We start from the raw sequence: 18,580 nt of genomic DNA on the forward strand, positions 1-18,580 counted from the left end.
CAAGTACAGAAGATGGCTTTTTAGTATGGCTTACCGTTTACTACAGCATGGCAACCCCCTCCCCCACCCCCCAAAAAAAACTTGTAGCAGCAAATATGTTGTCTAGAAACCTAGAAACAGCACTACAGCCTCTGTAAAAACAACAATGAAGAGAGAACACTGGATAGCCCGGTACAGAAAGATTAATTCCATATTTTTATTTATATATTGGAAAGGTCGTGTCCACCTTTCTCCCCTCAAAGCCCAGATGGTCTAAAAGCAGAGGTACTTTTTGACTCCAGAACGGGATGGCAGTTTGGAATAACTGCACTGAGTGTAAAACTCGAGTGAGACCTAAATTAGGTCTTTCATGCCAAACCAACATCTCAGGATGGCCACAATAAAAAATGACTCCTTGAACCTTCCCCCACAAAACACTGATCTAGCTCAAACACTTAGTGACATCCCACCTTCTCACCCCTCCGCACTCCAGTTTCCCTTTCTCCGGATTAACTATTTTATGTGTTCAGCCCTCAGATTAACATACATTAAAAGCAAAATAAATCTGCAACAACCCCCCCTCCATCCTCCCTCATTAAAAAAAAGAGAAAGGCATGCATTTTATGAAAGAATAGGAAACAAAAGTAGGAATGCATTAGGACACTGGGAAAGTCTGAAATGAGGCATCACAACTAAATACACAACATCTGTACAGCCCTTCTTTTGATTAAAGCTTTACAAGACCCTCTTATCTTGTCTTCCTCTAGAGAAAATTGCCTACAAGTATCCAGAGCCGCCTTCATTCTTCCACCACAAGGACAGAATACTACCACCAGTGTCTCATAACATAAATCCTAACAGTGGACACCCTACGATTTCATTTTGTATCTACCCAGAGAGATCTCAGACAAACTGTGAGGCAAGCAGATTTGAGGATGATTTAAATTATGACTCTTCAGGACATCATCAAGAAATTCTCAGCCTTCTCCCAGAATCAATGAACTTTGTGACAATCCCACAAGATGTGCCAGAGATTCCTTGTTGAAGTTTCATATATGCTGCCTTTTCTAAAGGTGCTTCACCCTGTTGTTTCACTCACATTTGAGTTGAGGGAACATTTGAGCAAAATGGCAGAGTTTCCTTTAATTCCATTTCTGTGAGGGTAGGAAGGTCAGTGCAGTGCCAGCCTCAAAATATACTGACACATTAAGTTTTCAAATATCAGAAAGTCTCAGAGTGAAATGATTCTGACTGGCAAAAGCTTGAATCTTCTGCTAAGCCTGGTGGGTCTTGTTGCAGAATTCAGAGGAGCTGTTCACTGGAACATTAGCGGTTTGGTTGTTTTGTTGTTTAGAGCAGTTAATTTCTTGCAGTGCCACACCACCGCTGTTCAGTGCAGCTCTCGGTATGTAAAAGAACAATTTGATCTCACTCCACACAGAACGGGAACATGCATTTCAATAAAAACTGTGTGATCTCTATAGTCTCTAAGACACTAATGGATTTCCCTAAATACCCTCTATGCCATAAGTAAAGCAAACACAAACGACGGCTTTAAAGGTACTGTCAATTGCAGAGAGAAAGAAGTGTAGAGAGGAGATGGAGAAAATAAAGCAGATCATCCAAAGGTGTAATTAGACACAAATACAGTCTAGTTTGGCAAAGTGAACATTTCTAGGATGTTCCAATATGCACCTCTACAACTGAAAAAATATACAGACTGTGTAGGAGGCAGTTAGTTACAGTTCTCTTACAACTTACAATGCTTGTTCAAGATGATATTGTAATGCCTGTTGGTTACAGAATTTCTGCATATAAATTTTCCCAGGGACACAGACTAAGTGTTTTTTCCATCTCTAATTTAAATGAAAAAAGCTGAGTGATTAGAAAGTAACGGCTCTTTGCTTGTCCGGTCTGCATTTCTACTCCATTTCCATGTCAAACTAGCAGCACTGGTGCTAGTGCTGTATGAAGACTCCATAATTCCAGGTTTATTTTGGAAACTCCCTCCCCTCACTCTTGGTTAGATTGAGACTGTAATGTGAAAATCTGAACTATGCTCTGGCTACAGGGAGTAAGGAGACATCCTAGTTAATGGAGGCAGCTAACCAAATGGCAAAAAAAAGAGATTGGGTTTGTATCTTAGAACCATTGAGCCTACAAATATTATTGGAGTTGCATCTGTGAGCAGGGCTCTGCTTTGAGTTCACAAGTGTTGCTAAGCAATGGAAAGAGGGGGGAGGAGGAAAGAGTGCAAGAGAGAGTCTGACTTTAGGAGTACAAGAATAAATGGAAGATAATACTAAAGCCTCATTTGCAGTGAATGTTAAAAGTATGAAATATTTCCTGTCTACCTTCTAAACTACTTGCAGCCTGCGCAATGACTGCTAAAATGTGGTTCTATGTTTAAATCAATGCACATCCTGCAAGTACAAAGTAGTGTTGCATCCTGTAGCACTGACAAAAGCAGTGAGGCACCAGAACTGTTCACATCTGCCTCTTGAAAGGTAAGGACTAGAGAAACTATTATAACAATCTCTATATATAGTTTATATTGATATAGAAAACAGGCACTTTTAAATAGCTTATTGTTTAACTTTTGCACTGTAAAGAGATCAGATGCTTGTCATAGCCACACAATTATTTTTTTTATTCTAATGTTATACCGGCAGTTACAATGTTTTTTGTTGTTATATCAGACAAGGTAGATAAACGCGGTACCTTTAATTGGCTTAACAATGTCTCATCTGTCTGCTTTTCATCAACATAATTTTTTGTTCTGGTGTTATTAGAATCACCACCTGTCATGAATGTACTTACACGTTTTTCTGGCTATAAACAAATACATTGCTTTTATGGTTATAATTTCAAGGCTTACACAAAATGTTTGTTGCCTTGTTCAGTCAGACATCTCAGTAAACTCCAGCGTGCATATTTGCAAAGCATGTATTGCTAGGACTGTAAATTGAATTCCATGTTTCATTTTTTACACAGAGTTTGGATTTTTTTTTATAATCAAATTCTCTGCAGTGCTTATCTTTTTATTACTCTGAATTATAAACCATATGTTGGGGCATTTGGAGCCTTCCAGGTCATTTCATAGGCATTGCACTTTTACTGTATAGCTATCTTTTTAACATTTGCTAATAGCTCATCTGGAAAGAGAATGACATTTGTGGCTGAGTAACAGATGTGTTCATAAACAGTATGAACGATTAGCATTCCCTAGCTTGGGATCACATCTGCTGATGAACCAGCTTTTCACATTTAAATAGGTAAGATTTTGAAGGCCCTCCCCCCCATACAAGACTATATATAATCACTTCTTTAGCATCTTAATACTGTTTTCTGCCAGCATTCACAGGTATTTCCCTGATAGATAAATGATATATGATAGTGGGTTAGTCTAGTCTGTTTCTGTCTAAGATTTTGTCCTATATGCTTTATATTTTTTGTATTTTCAATCCTTATTTAAAAATAATTCTTACAAAAAATAACCCACACATATTATAATGCCACTCTGAATCACATATTAAAGGAACATACTACAAGTTAGTCAATGAAACATGACAGAATAAAATTCTGAGAGCTAAAAGTTTCCCTAGCCTATTGCAGAAAGCACGTCACCTGTTGTACTATATTGCTCAGCATCACATCACCGGGCACTTTCTTTTTATGGTTGAACAGACACATGGTCAAACCATCCAAGAAATTATGCCGGAGTACACCATCATGTGGAAATATAAAATAAGATGGAAAAAAATTCAATAAAAACCTCCCATAAAATAACCCTGTTATCAATTTTGTATAGCAAATCTCTTGAAATGGAAAGCAAATGTAGAATGTTTTGTCTAAAGATATAGGTTATATATTGGATTGCTTAACTGACCTATTTCTTTTCTTTTGTATTAATAAAAGGAAAAAATTCTTTCCTATCAGCAGTAGCAGCAGTTAGATAATTCCCTCCTGTTACTCCGCTGACAACCAACAGAGCTAGACAGGAGGAGCAAAGCAGGAGCCACTACATTTTAATCACAGAATTGAAAAACGTGGTTTGCTGAAGATTCATCTCACCTAGAGTGATGTACATGGGTTTAGGATGAACTGGCCTACTCTGGGATTATGTTACCCAGTAGAGATAATATGGGGGGGGAGAAATCCACCATCATTTCTCGTTCATTTGTTTGATAAGACGTGTGTATTTGCATGAACAATTTCAAAGAGCTGTGGGGAAGCAATCGCTACAATATACCTAAACACACAGTAATTCATATAGTCTAGCGTTTTGAATTTTAAGTTGTCTGCATACATTTTAAAATATTTTAAATGAAACTCGATTCAATATTGCTACTTTTGTCTAACTGGATCAGATCTTAAATTTTCTAAAGGCCATTGAAGTCAATGGAAAGACCCTCACTTATGCCAATGAGTGTTGGGTCAGGACTTTCTACCAGCTTATAGTTACTAGAACAGACATCAAATGAGATCGGGAAGGAGAGCATACCCCCGCACCCTACCCCCCAAAAAATTAACAATTTGAGCACACATTGGTTTATATACAGCAGCTTTGGGCATGTGGCACAACATCTGTTACAGAAACACTAGAAAGCAGACCTAAGACAAGCTGGGCTACTGCCAACTGACTCAAGATTTTTTTTCCCCCCTGACAAGGCTGTCAATAAATGGACAGATGGCATCCGATGTGCTGGCAGGATAGTTCAGTTAACAATCAAATATGTTAAATGATTTCAAATTCATTGTATGCCAGGCATTGTATTCTGTATTGTATCATATCATGCTGTTTCCTAAGAGAACTACAACCTGGCGTTCAGTAGATACTGTATTTTACAATAGGGGTAGCTGAAACAATTGATCAGGAACTACTGGGTGAATACAATCTGAATCTGGTAAATTCACCAGACTGGCTTTTTCACAGTTTTAATTCCATGCCATTTGGGGTAGGGGAGTAGAAATGAATACTAAAATGTAGGTCAGTTGACAGTACGAGCTGCTCCGACATGTACCCTCAGCCTCAAGAATATATTTAGATGTAAACAACATGTATGCACTATTATGGTAGCTGATTGTCCCTGACCTCCACATTTGCATGCCTATTTTTGCACAACATTGATTGCCCCTCAAGATGTCCCCCCATCCCATTTAGCTCATGCAAACAACCGTTTGGACACCTAGAGGCTCCGAGAGTACATAGGTGGGTTGTGTCTCAGAAATAGGTGTACATCTGGTATACACATATACATATATATATACACTAAACTTGAATATTGGCCAGTTTTAGGAAGAAAAAATACACAGTGCACCCCTGGAATAAGAAATATCAAACATTTAATTTAAATATGAGAATTCTCCTTCCTCCTAAATTTAGCCAACTCCTGACGACAATCAAACTCCTGTGAAAACACAGAACCGGTCTTAGAAAGCGAGGTGAGTTAGTGAGTCCCAGAGTTAACCAGCTCATTATACAAAGGTAAGGAAATCTTCTACTGCAGAAGAAGTGGAACCGATTGGCTCATGCTAGGGATCTAGATACTGGGCCTGATTTACAAGTATGGGGGCTGTGTCCATTCTAAAAAGCCACTGAAAATTGTGTACTTTTTTTGTAAAAGTAACATCTATTTCTATTGTAGCTGCAAGATTTGAGAAAAATATTTTCCTCTCTTTTTCCATTTTACTTAGCATTTGACAGCACATTGTGTGTAGTCAGTTTCACCCTATCCCTTGTTGTTTGTATGGGACTTCCACACAACAGAGGTGGAGGACGTTTTTGAAAAGTAAGAAAATGTCATAGCAAAGCCTCAGAAATTGGCTGGAGCAAGTACAATACCTGAAATTATTTTTCCCCTAAATTTGATTGGTTTGTAAGTTATCGGTTTCCCTTTCAAATGAGAGATGGGTCACATGTGAAATATCTACCTCACCTTCCCCAAAACTTTAGTAGTAAATAATTAGTACGGTAATTTACTAGAATCCAAACAATTAAGAATCAGATGTTTGGTTCCCAATCACATGGTTTTCCACTACTACACACAGTGACTACGGGGTGTTGTATTAATTTATCTAAAGTCATTTAGCAGTGGCCCAGGAAAGAAAAAAATGCATGAGACCGAGGAGAAAAAAGAATAAGAGGAAAAGAATCATATTAGGTGAAATCTTAGCTCCCTTGAAGTGAATGGGAGTTTTGCCATTGTCGAGTGTCAGCCAGGATTTCTTATTTCTTAACTTAATTGTAAAGAGTAATATTGAGAACTGGGACTTGGCCTGTTTCTCTTTAAGTATCTGAACATTCTCCTTGGGATCTCTGCCTTTTGGGAAGTATTCTAATAAGTGTTCAGTGTTCCATTATTATGCAAGACATTTCTGATGGGAAATCTACAAACTGATTGTGTGTGTGTATGTCTAGATTACTTGTTAGTATACATTGTCTGACACAAGGTCTTCAATTATATCATGACCTTACCATGGAGAACTTCCCCTTCCAGCTCACTATCAGTGATAATCTGAAAAACTTCTCACATTTAGGTGGCAATAATAATTCTGCCTACAATCAGGTAAATATATCAAATGAAACCTTTTTCTGCCTATCACTTGTAGTGGATGTTATTCTTCAGGAGGCGTTAATAGACATCATCATAGTTACACTAGAAAGACCAGTAGTAGCAGCAAGGAGCTGGTAGCAGGCTCCTCTAACTCAAAATGCAAAAGGTGCATTGCAAGGACCTGTCAGAGTGAGTTTTGGAATGTTGGCGGAGGCCATTAACCAGCCTCTCTGGTGGCTTTCCTTAGTTCATTCTGTTTGAAAAGGAAACTGAATGTTTCAATTATTCGGCTGTGATTGTCAGTGTGGGGATATCGGACTTCAGAGACACAACCAAGAACACAGATTACGTGAAAAATGGAAATGCGAGGCTATCTTTGTCTCGGTGAAGTTAGTGAAGTAGCTGTTCATGACATAGTGAAATTAAATCCCTGCCTTGTGGGTGTAGTGAAAGCAGGCCAGATCCTCAGCTGCTCTACACCCATAGAGCAACTGGCCATACAGGGCAAGATTGCTATACTTGGCAGACAACCACTTGTTAAGCCCTCAAAAGGGACCTGTCAAAAAAGAGTGAAATTGATGCCAAACATGCATAGAGGAGTGGTACTCAACCTTTTACAGTCCAAAAATCAAAGATTGAGTCAAAAAATGAAAGAAAGACATGCAACAAATTAGTTACAAGGTCAGAGGGCAATCATGGGAACAGCTAAAGTGTTACCATAAACACAGAAGATTTGTCTCCCAGTTCCCATAGCGTTAACCCAGTTGTCTTAATCTTTTTAGTTCCTGCTAATGATCAAAGATGCCGGAACAATTTTTATAGTGTGGGTGCTGAGAACCATTGAATCAAACTGTAAACCCTGCATATGATGGAAACCACTTCAAGCCAGGGGATGTGGCACACCCCCAGTTCCAGCACCTATGCTAATGATTAGAACAAAGATAGACACTGCAGCACAAACAAAAAACAAACAGATGTAAATATATGTAGTGTCAGAACTACACCAATACAGCTGTGCTCCAAACCTCCATTTAGGCTGGAAATAGAACCCCAAACTCCAGCCTTGTGCTTCAGCCATAGTTTATCCTTCCTTCTTACCAAGGTTCAAATGTTAGGTCTCTCCCAGTCTCTCCCTGTGATGACAATCACACACACACACACACACAAGCTATTTTGCTTTCTTTAAACAAACAAACAAAAAACCAAACACACACAGCTTTCCAGGCAGATAAACGTAAGCTATAGCATGTTAGTCCAACAGAATTAGTAACTAAAGAATAAAATACTAATAATTAGTAAATAAGGAATGAAAATACCTCTTTCTAGGTACCATTAACCATTCTTGGCGATAGAGGAGTTCTAGTTTTGCATACTTTCACTTTTTTTTTAAATAAATAGTAAATATTTTATATTGATAATATAGGTTTTGATTATTTATAAATACATTCCCATATTTCTTTGACCATTGCAATACTCTGACAACCAGCTAATCTTATGTAGTTTGCAGTATTGGGAAAAGAAGGCAACGTTTGCCAATCAAAATACAGCCTACTGGGAAAAAAGAAAAGAAAACTCAAAAAGTGTGCTAAAACCCATGCTTTTCTATAGTCGTCTAACCTACTGTTCCAGACTAATTCCTCCTTTACCACATACAGTTCAGGACAATATGAAAAATTATTTAGCAAACAAAGAAAGTACGTACACTTTTTTGGCTATAGTTCTAATTGTGTATGGAGTTTTTTTGTAATAACTGCATAGGGCCTTGAGATGATTTAAAATGATGATTTAAAATAACTAATTACATAATTTAAAACATTAAATTTAATTTTGAGTTATCTCTTTATTCCATATTTTTAAATGCAATTTTTGTGCATAACCTTCTGTATGACCATAGAATAAAAATGCCATTGTAATGCAAGATGGTAGGACTAAGTTTGTGATATTAACCATAATCCGAATTTTCATATTTCTGTGTCATTAAGAACTCAACAGTAATTTTGCATTAACAGGGTACTTTGCATACATCTGCCATTTTACACACACACACACACACACACACACACGTATAAATATACATTTGTATCTATATATGTATACCTACATACAAAGCAAAAGAGAGTTGGAGTTGACATAATAGCTTGAACTTCTGTTGCATGCATGTGTGTTTAAATTTAATCTGTTCCTGTCTAGACAGGTAAGGTGGTGTCCTATTCAACAGTATTAATAGCAGGGAGATATGTTTCTTGTGAATGATGTCATGTCTAGTAATATACATTAATTAACTGATGTCAGTATTGACTAGGCAGTGTCTTGGTTCTTAGACTCTGGTTGTACACTAATTACTTATCTCTTACATTAAGGTAGTGGTAAATTGCCTGAGGATTTAAGAATCTCTGTAGAGAAGGATGATGTAGTTTAATTTAATCAAATATTGCACGACATACAAGCCTCTTCTCTATTTTCATTTCCTGTAAACCCGTTAGCTATACATGGTTAAAGAGGAATAGTAGACCATGAATAGATTATATTTTGTGACACCACCTGTAACACAGTAGAACAGAACAATTATTATAAAGGCCTGAATAGCAGCTACCTGTTTGCGAGCATATTGCCTGAAGGAAATGCCTCTATGTCTCTGATTTGACACCAAAATAGCTTTGCATTAAAACATGCAAAATCCAAAAGGGTCTCAGCTTTGAGTGTCCTTTGATCTATGGTAAGAAAAAGGAAGCGTAAACCAAGACCAGGTCTATTATCTACAGATCAAAGTACAGCCTAGCTCTTTCTTCCAACAGCAATTAAAGATTGGGAGTTATATTTTTGGTGAGAACTATTTTGACATTTGCAGATCTTTCACAAAACTAAAATCATATAGTGCAGTGGTTAGGCAGCCTGAGAGATATACAAAAAACAATTATGGTGGCAGAAAAGCTTCTCGATGGAGACAATCTGAGTTATGTTACTTGTAACCAGTTGATGTAATTGTTTCCCTAACTGGGTCTAAAATGATGGTTGTAGTTGAAGTATGGACAGGCCCCAATGAAAAAAAAAATCAAAGGAAAGAAGACCTGAGTTTGCTGTATCAGAATCCTCAGGGTGCTGGGGAGCAAAGAGTTGTTCTGCTGTTCAGTAAACAGAGTGGAGTGATTCCTGGCAAAAAGTCTTAAACATCAATACAGGTTCTACAACCTATCCTGAAAGATGATCCTTTACTCTCACAGATCTTGGGAGACAGACCTGTCCTCGCTTACAGACAACCCCCCAACCTAAAGCAAATACTCATCAGTAACCACACATCACTGAACAAAAACACTGACCCAGGAACCTATCCTTGTAACAAAGCCCGATGCCAACTCTGTCCACATATCTATTCAAGTGACATCATCATAGGGCCTAATCACATCAGCCATACCATCAGGGGCTCGTTCACCTGCACATCTACCAATGTGATATATGCCATCATGTGCCAGCAATGCCCCTCTGCCATGTACATTGGCCAAACCGGACAGTCTCTACGCAAAAGAATTAATGGACACAAATCTGACATCAGGAATCATAATACTCAAAAACCAGTGGGAGAACACTTTAACCTGTCTGGTCATTCTATGACAGACCTGCGGGTGGCTATCTTAAAACAGAAAAACTTCAAAAACAGACTCCAACGAGAGGCTGCTGAGCTGGAATTGATATGCAAACTAGACACAATCAACTCAGGATTGAATAAGGACTGGGAATGGCTGAGCCATTACAAACATTGAATCTATCTCCCCTTGTAAGTATTCTCACACTTGCTTCTTATCAAACTGTCTGTACTGAGCTATCTTGATTATCACTTCAAAAGTTTTTTTTTTCTCTTACTTAATTGGCCTCTCAGAGTTGGTAAGACAACTCCCACCTGTTCATGATCTCTGTATGTGTGTATATATATCTCCTCAATATATGTTTCACTCTATATGCATCCGAAGAAGTGGGTTGTAGCCCACGAAAGCTTATGCTCTAATAAATTTGTTAGTCTCTAAGGTGCCACAAGTACTCCTATTCTTTTTGAGGATACAGTCTAACACGGCTGCTACCCTGAAACCTGTAATTAAACATCAATGGAAGCCCCATTTATGTTGATTTCTTGTGTGAAATCCTCTCCAGGGCTGGACGGGCATAGACTGCCATAGGTGGAACACTGATTGCAGCACTCTTGGATTGCAGACAGTGCATTCTTAAACCTGGTCCTGACGTGAGTTATTTGAAAGCAAGATAATAGATATTTGTTCTGACCTGAATCTGCTGCTTAAGACCAGGAGGAGAGTGTTAAATTCTGTTTAAACAGAATTTTCAAGAAGTTGTAAAAGTTATTTTTTCCCTTCGCTTCTTCCCCACCAAATTGCAGGTCGTCTATGCAGAAAACCTTACATTACCTGGAACAACTTTGCACAGCAGCTACTAGGGGGAAGCCTGGATTCACTCCCATAAGTGTGTATGTGAACAAGCTGCAGCACTTTGTACCCTGAGAGCAGCTCTGATCCAAGGGTGATTCAGAGGGGAGAACAGGTGACAGTACCACACAGTCCCCACCTAGACTCCATGTAATCTTTTTGGCAGCTTTAAATTCCAACCAGAGCTCCCTGGGAGTCACCTGGCAGAAACTGCCTGGTAGAGATGCTGAATAAAGCCATCTGAGGCTGCTCTGGTCCTAACTGGCTGAAATGACAAGGGGGAAGGGGTTGCATGCAGCTTGTACAGATATGCTTCACTCCTCATGGAACTTCCACTGGAGTGTGTCAGCCTAGGTTCTGCCAATAAAACTTCAGCACTGAATCAGGCAATGCATGTAGGAGCTCAAATGACAATTTTGGTGTTGATAACTTCAACATGCTTCCTGCTAAACTCTGGAATCATGTTGTAATGCAATTGGCAGATTAATATTCTACGCCATGACTGATTCTGGACTAAAATAGGGTCTAAACATATTTCCCATTTTTGTACTTAATGTGCAACACTTTCTACAGTCATAATGGATGCATGGGCCTATGCTAGTAGGGACCTCGGATACATGTTAAAGATAATCCTAACTAGCTGTCTCTCACGTTTAACATTAACGCGCATGACTCTAGCTGTACTTAGAGTATTGTAAGAGAAGACACTGGCATTACTATATACTATAATCATATGTTTCTTCTCCCAAAGTAAATAGGGGACAGACTTGTCTTGTAGTAAGTCAGGTTGACAATCATCATTTTAACTGTATTGCAACTCTGGGTTACTGAGAATATGTATTCTTAAAGCACTGAAAGATAAAAGTAGAATTCAATAGTCAGAATGTATGTTTGCTTCTTAGGGTCTGTCTCTTTTTGATACCAATGTACAGGTATATGTCAAAAATGCCAATGAATTAAAAAATCCTAAGTCTATTGTAAAAGCATGAGGATTTTTTAAACTTTGAATAGGTGAGTAATGACCTCATTAGCCCCCACTGGAAATATAAGATAATGACAAAAACTAAAAGCTGATGTTCATCTAGATTGCAAAACTTCTCATTTGACTGTGTATTACTGTCTTCTCATTTTACATGATACCTACCCAGCCCAATGCTACAGGCAAGTAATCGCATTAGCATCAATATTTGTCATTAGTGAAAACTGGTCACATCTGGAAGAGTTGGTACACAGAATACATATAACCTATATTCCTCCATAAGAGATACCATTGTGCACACCCGTTATTTTCATGTAGCCTTGGTGCTCTCATGGTGACTTCAGCTGAGAATGTAGCACAAGTACTCTAAGTAAAGCCTATGCATTAGACCTTTCAAGGCATTTAAAAATGTTTATCCCAGTTTTAGCATGTTCTTGACTTTGCAGCGGTTCTACATTGTGGAAAGTAGACAAATGCAAGCACCATTCCTTTGTCTGTGAGCTTCTCTCTCCGAAGACTAGCCTCATGATACTGGATTGAAAAACTATCACCAAAAGAGGGTGTTTCAACCATTTAGTCTAGAAAGCTGAAGGATAGTGTATGGAGGCAGGAGGAGCATGTCCAGGGACAGTTTATGGGCACAGTACATAATTGTAAGTGTGCGTGTACTAGGCCCAAAAGGAGTAGCTGAGATTTTCAAAAACAAAACAAAACAAAAACAAAAAAACACTTCATCCCCGCTCCTCTGAACTGTCATGAATCTGGGCGGCTAACTGTAAGTTTGGTTAAAACCCAGACTCAGCCTGGCTTTAGATGGGTGTTTGATTTAGCCAAATATTTTGCACTGCCCTAAGGAGCAAATATATAAAACACATATGGCAGTGTTTCCCAAACCCGGGACGCCGTTTGTGTAGGGAAAGCCCTTGGCGGGCCGGGCCAGTTTGTTTACCTGCCGCATCCGCGGTCCGGCCAATCGTGGCTCCCACTGGCCGTGGTTCGCCGCTTCAGGCCAATGGGAGCTGCTGGAAGCGGCGCGGGCTGAGGGACGTACTGGCCGCCGGTTCCAGCAGCTCCCATTGGCCTGGAGCCGCAAACCACGGCCAGTGGGAGCCGCGATTGGCCGGACCTGCGGACGCCGGATGCAGCAGGTAAACAAACAAAATGATCTTAAAAAGAAAAAAGAAATCAATAAGAGCCATTAATTCATCTCAAAATAAGACTATGTCAAGGCTCGTACAATTACTATACAACTATGGGAGAAAAACAGTGAAACCTTTCCAGCACAGTTCTCTCCACTTCAAAACAAAAAACAAATAAAACTAGGAATGAAGTGAAACTTACTTGGTCTTTTTTCCATGTATTTGCATGTACAGGTGAAAATTTTAGGGCTTAAGCTGATTTACCCTAATGTAAGTGAGAAGTAAAGCCACTGAAGCCAGTGGAGTTATACCAGTGTAAACACAGATCTGAAATCAGCTAATTGGTCACATTAAAAAGATGTGAATGTGACACATTTATGGATTTCACCATAGTGTACTTCATATTCTGTACTCTACATGAATGATTACTAACTAAGCTTTACCATGCAGCAGGCAGATCTCAGTTAAACCAGCACTAGCTTCATTTGAAACAAAAGGAGAGTATTACTACTAGCAATAGCTCTCGCCTAGGATTTTCAAGGTGACTAGTGATTTTGGAAGCCTCAATCTTGGGGTCTTCACTTTAAGACATTTTAAAGGGCCCTGAGTTTTGGAAAATCAGGGCCCTTTGAGGCATCTCAAGTTGGGATCCCAAAAAATCACTAGCTACTCTTGAAATTCTGATTCTAGTTTTCAGAGATTCCAGAAGAGGAGAAATGTTTCTCAAAGAAAAAATGAGCCTGTAGAAGATGGGTATTTCTCACTTAAGACATTCCATGTGAAAGTTGCTTACACAAAAGGGATCTTGCAATAATATTGCCTTCTAGTTCTTATGCTAGATAAATAGATCACAATATGCTGTTATTTGGGGGTAAGATCTTCCCTACTTTACTTGTGCAAAACTCCCTAGAATCGTTTTGTAAAGCTAAGGGCTCTGTGCATGTGTGTCCATGTGAATTTACAAGATTTAGTTGCAGGCAATATAGGCAGCTCTACATCAGTACAATAACTAAGGGGAGAGAGGTGTTCTGGAGCAAAGCTTCCCCTGACAAAGTTCTTTTAACACAAAATTAAAACATCAAGTAGAGTTTTGCTCCTGTTAGTGAGCTCTGCATCTCCTCCTAGGAGCTCTAGAATCCTTTAATCTTCTGCATCCGTTGCAGTTGCTCCTACTTCAAAGTGCTGCTGCAGGCAGTGGAAAGGATTCTGGCACTCATTTGGGAATAGGGCTGGGACATTAAATCACCTTGGGCATCCATCTATTGAGGGACAGCCCTGTATGTTCACTTCAACCAGCAGGGAAGATGCAGCCACTTCTAGAGCAGAATGTGGCTCATCTTTACGCAGGACAGCAACACTACATAACTGTTCAGGACCAGTAGTTAAATGTGTATCCATCTGTTGTCTTTCAAAATGTGTAAAAGGTGTTTCTACAACGAGCCACTTGAAAAAGAATCGAAAGAAAATAGCAAAATATATAAGCGTGATAGCTGGGTGCGGGTCTGAATGTCATACTCCTGTGGATTTGAAGAGAAAGCCAACAAGTCTGACATGGTACAGGGTTCCATCAACGTGTACAGCTTTTTTGCAAGTCTGTGTTGTAGTAACCAGGCAAGGTACTAACAAACTTCAACAGGTCTTTATTTTTAAAGTGGAAATCTCTTTACCAAGCTGCTGCTGCTGCACCCTCGGTAGCTCTCACTCAGCCTCCTCAACTCCTCCCCCCTCCTTCCTGTTTCCTGTCCTTTCAGACTCCCAACAGCCAGTGCTTCCAGTTCTAATAATTACAAGCCGTGATCACGATCTGCGGCGGCAATTTGGCGGGAGGTCTTTCACTCCCAGGCGGAGTGAGGGACCGTCTGCCGAATTGCCGCCGAATACCTGGACGTGCCGCTCCTCTCCGGAGCGGCCGCCCCAAGCACCTGCTTGAGAAGCTGGTGCCTGGAGCCAGCCCTGCTGGGAACAGTGCGCAACAGAAAAAAGCTTGGAGGAGAGAGAAGGGAGAGTCTGGAGATACAGAGAGATGGTTTGGGAAGCCTAATAAAGAGGATAGCATTTTTTAACCGTCATCTCAAATGCTTCATCCAATTTGCCTTTTGGGGAAAAAACAAATCTATTCTAGCATAAGATCACATGTAAAATTTCAACTGAAATTGTTTAGTTTGGTCAAAACTGGGGAGGGCATTGAACTGGCTTTATAAAGACTTCAATGAAAGCAAAACTTCCCATTGACTTCAGCGAGAGTGATCAGACTCAATGAAAATCTAATCTCGCTCGTCTATCAAGTCCTGTATAATAAGTCAGGAAATTCACAAAGCCTTTGTATCAATTTTTCATATTAGCTCCCACTATGAAGAAAGGCCTAGCTCCTGGGATGGTGTCCACTTACAGTGTTTTGTTTTGGTTTTTTAAAGCCACTTGTTTGACTCACAAAATTATGCATGCTTTACTGTATCTTGCTGAAATAATTTGTGAATGAAGCGTCAAGAGTTTATGGTACTTAGATTATGTTAATCTGATCATCCTATATTTTAAGGACTATGTTAGGAACATTGTACAATTAAGCCTCATAAGAATTAAACATTTTATGTATTTCAAGCTGCCAATGTTGTAAAGAATTACAATCACTAGAGTATTACAAATAACTAAACTGCTCCTAAAAGCATTAAATAAAATTCAAATATTCCATGGCTGTTTTACATCAGGATGTGCTTAGATTGTAAATTCACATGGTGCTTGAGCTGGGGCTGAAACAAGACATGAACACTTCTGAACTGGGGAAAAGTTTTGTTCTGGATTCACTTTTAAACTAAACCATTCCACCCACCTCTCCATCTAACTGTACCAGGAGATGTTGGATCAATTGCAGGCATGCGTTATATGGATCTACAAAATACACTTTTGAATAATGCTCAGTTTTGAAAGTTTTGCCATGTTAATACAAAAAGTTAATCTCCTTGTCTCCTCTCTCCCCATTACCAACCCTACAGGTCCACACTAGGGTGACCAGATGAGGGAAAAAAATATCAGGGTGCCCGCCGGCTGAGCAAAAAACAAGATCGGTCAGGACGTCTGGTCACCCTAGTCCACACTCATATTTCATTATATAGTGTGTACTGAAATAGAAAGTAAAGTGCTATTGCTAAGCTCTGGTTGTGAGGAAATACAGAGATATGGAGTTTCCTAACCATGATTTGTATCAAGTGTTCTGGAAAATCTGCAGTTACCCCATAGTGCAGGGGACAAAATCCGGAGCAGATGCACACACAACAGAGCCAGAAGTACCTGGGGTAATGTGCTATCACACAGAGAACTGGCTAAATTGATACACTAACTGTAGCTGCCACCGTTACTGAGTTTTAACCATATGGTGTGGCACAAGCCATGTTTAAATTTGACTATACCAGTAACTCAGTTACAAATTATAGTGTGAAGAAGAATTTGGTGTAACAGTTCCTATATCTGTAAATCTACATAAACACCCACACATACACCTCTACCCCGATATAACGTGACCCGATATAACACGAATTCGGATATAACACGGTAAAGCAGTACTCGGGGGGGGGGGAGGGGCTGTGCACTCCGGTGGATCAAAGCAAGTTCGATATAACGTGGTTTCACCTATAACACGGTAAGATTTTTTGGCTCCCGAGGACAGCATTATATCGAGGTAGAGGTGTATTATCAGATACTCACCCTTATCTAAATCCACATTTACCCAAATAATTTAGGTCTCCATTCCATGTAGATGAGCAAAGTAATTAAGATGTTTGCTTTAAAACTAGCAAGCACACAATACTCATCTAATACACAGTTTCATTATAAAACGCAGAGCACGTTCATTGAAGGTTTGTTAAGGTTTATGTATCCTTCACCCATACATAAGCTTACATAAAAATCAGATGAAAAATCACAGCTTTGAAGTTACAATGTGAAACAAAATGAAATTCTAGGTTCAGCTGTGTTTCAGTTTGAATTTTGGATCTTGACTCAAAACTCAGATGTGAAATTACAGAGTGCAATACCCATCTGGCTAGAAGTGAAAAAAGAAATTGCATGAACTCCTGGGGAGAGAAAACAGGTTAGCACAGTTTCATGGGATTAACTGGCTTCTCCTGTATTGTCTGACTTCCCATGACTACCCCTACAGCATGTTTTTTTTTAATCTCACGCTGTTACTTAATCAGTAAGTTTGACTATTTTCTCAGTCCCATTCTTAGGGCTTGTCTGTACATGAAAGTTATTCCAGAATAGAGCAGCCTATGAATTTAAAGTGGAATAACTATTCCAGAAAAACCTCCATGTGTAGACTAGCTCTCACTCTCCAGAGCAGTGATAACATGTTTCTGGAGACAATTTCTTCCAGCAATTTTTTGGTGGGATCCTTTTTGGCTGCAGTGAACCACAACTTTTCTGAGGTCCTTGTATCAAAAGAAATTATGGAAGTTGAGGCCAAAACAAGGTGTTGACCTGTCCAGTCACTACAGACATGACCATCCTAAATGGAGGACAATACATACGCCTCAAAAGATGACCCACTATTAAATAGAATATATTTCTCCTCTTCGGGAATGGATGTGAAAGACATTTGACCATGCTAGTTCATTGGATAGTGAAAAAAGCTCTGGGGCTTAAAGAAGGAAAAAGCAACACACTAGAGCACACAGCTCAAAGGAAAACAGAGTGAATACTTCATGTATTCATAACTAACCTTTGAACTTGAATGCCTGAGCCAAATTCTGAGCTGTGCTTCTCAGGAGGTGCAACTTAGCTATAAGCCATTTTCGCATGTCCGAAATTCTGGGCTTCGCTGAGGGGTGTGTCTCACGGACTGTTCTAACTTACACTGATAGTTAACAGGGCCTCTGCCCTGAGGCGGCTTTGACTTCTAGTGGCTTTCCACAACCACTTATGGACCTGTCTATTCTGCACTTGTTCCCTTCAGGAAACTGTAGTCTCATCACCCTGGCTGACAATGGGCTGTGAAGGCCTTCATAAACTACAATTGTTTGTTGTTGTTTTTTAAATAAAATTACCTTATTCTGTTTGTGGGTGGCAGAGGCAGGAATAACTAAGAGGTCTATTGCATGCCTTCCTATCTGGCAGGCTCCTAAATTGGAGAACTCAGGTAGAGACCATATTTATCATATGTTGATCTTTCAGCAGCATCCCACCCCATTAAAGTACTCTGCAGAAGTCCAGTATTTGAACAAGAGGAAGCATCACATCATGAATTTTTATACCACTCACCCCTGCTTGAATGTTGCTTAATTATAAACCATAGTCTGAAAATCCCTTGTATGTCTGCCTGCACTGCAGAGTAAAGATATTAAACAGATATACAGTATAATCTTTAGAAATATATCCAGCTATGACAGCTATTACACTGCAGGAAAAACACTTCTGTTGCCACTTTCAACGGAAATTGGATGAGGATGATTCTATACAGCCTCAAAAATGCTTATTATCTCCAAAGATACAGAAAACACATTT

The 18,580-nt window shown here is 39.4% G+C and overlaps 1 protein-coding gene across 7 annotated transcripts in view; it reads left to right on the forward strand.

The window, feature by feature from the left end:
- The first annotated feature begins 2,289 nt into the window (after positions 1 to 2,289).
- Positions 2,290 to 18,580, forward strand: part of LOC128843913 (uncharacterized) — a 59,377-nt gene continuing 43,086 nt past the window's right edge. For 5 of the 7 annotated variants that reach the window (XM_054041050.1, XM_054041048.1, XM_054041052.1 and 2 more), the window contains exon 1: positions 2,290 to 2,486. The gene's annotated coding sequence lies outside the window, so the exon portion shown is untranslated. Of the gene's footprint in view, positions 2,487 to 5,365; positions 5,425 to 9,757; positions 10,309 to 18,580 lie in introns of all 7 variants that reach the window. The other 2 variants (XR_008446387.1, XM_054041051.1) reach the window with 2 other exon arrangements.

The sequence above is a fragment of the Malaclemys terrapin genome, chromosome 10, assembly GCF_027887155.1.
Source record: "Malaclemys terrapin pileata isolate rMalTer1 chromosome 10, rMalTer1.hap1, whole genome shotgun sequence".
In the NCBI taxonomy this organism is placed as follows: Eukaryota; Metazoa; Chordata; order Testudines; family Emydidae; genus Malaclemys; species Malaclemys terrapin.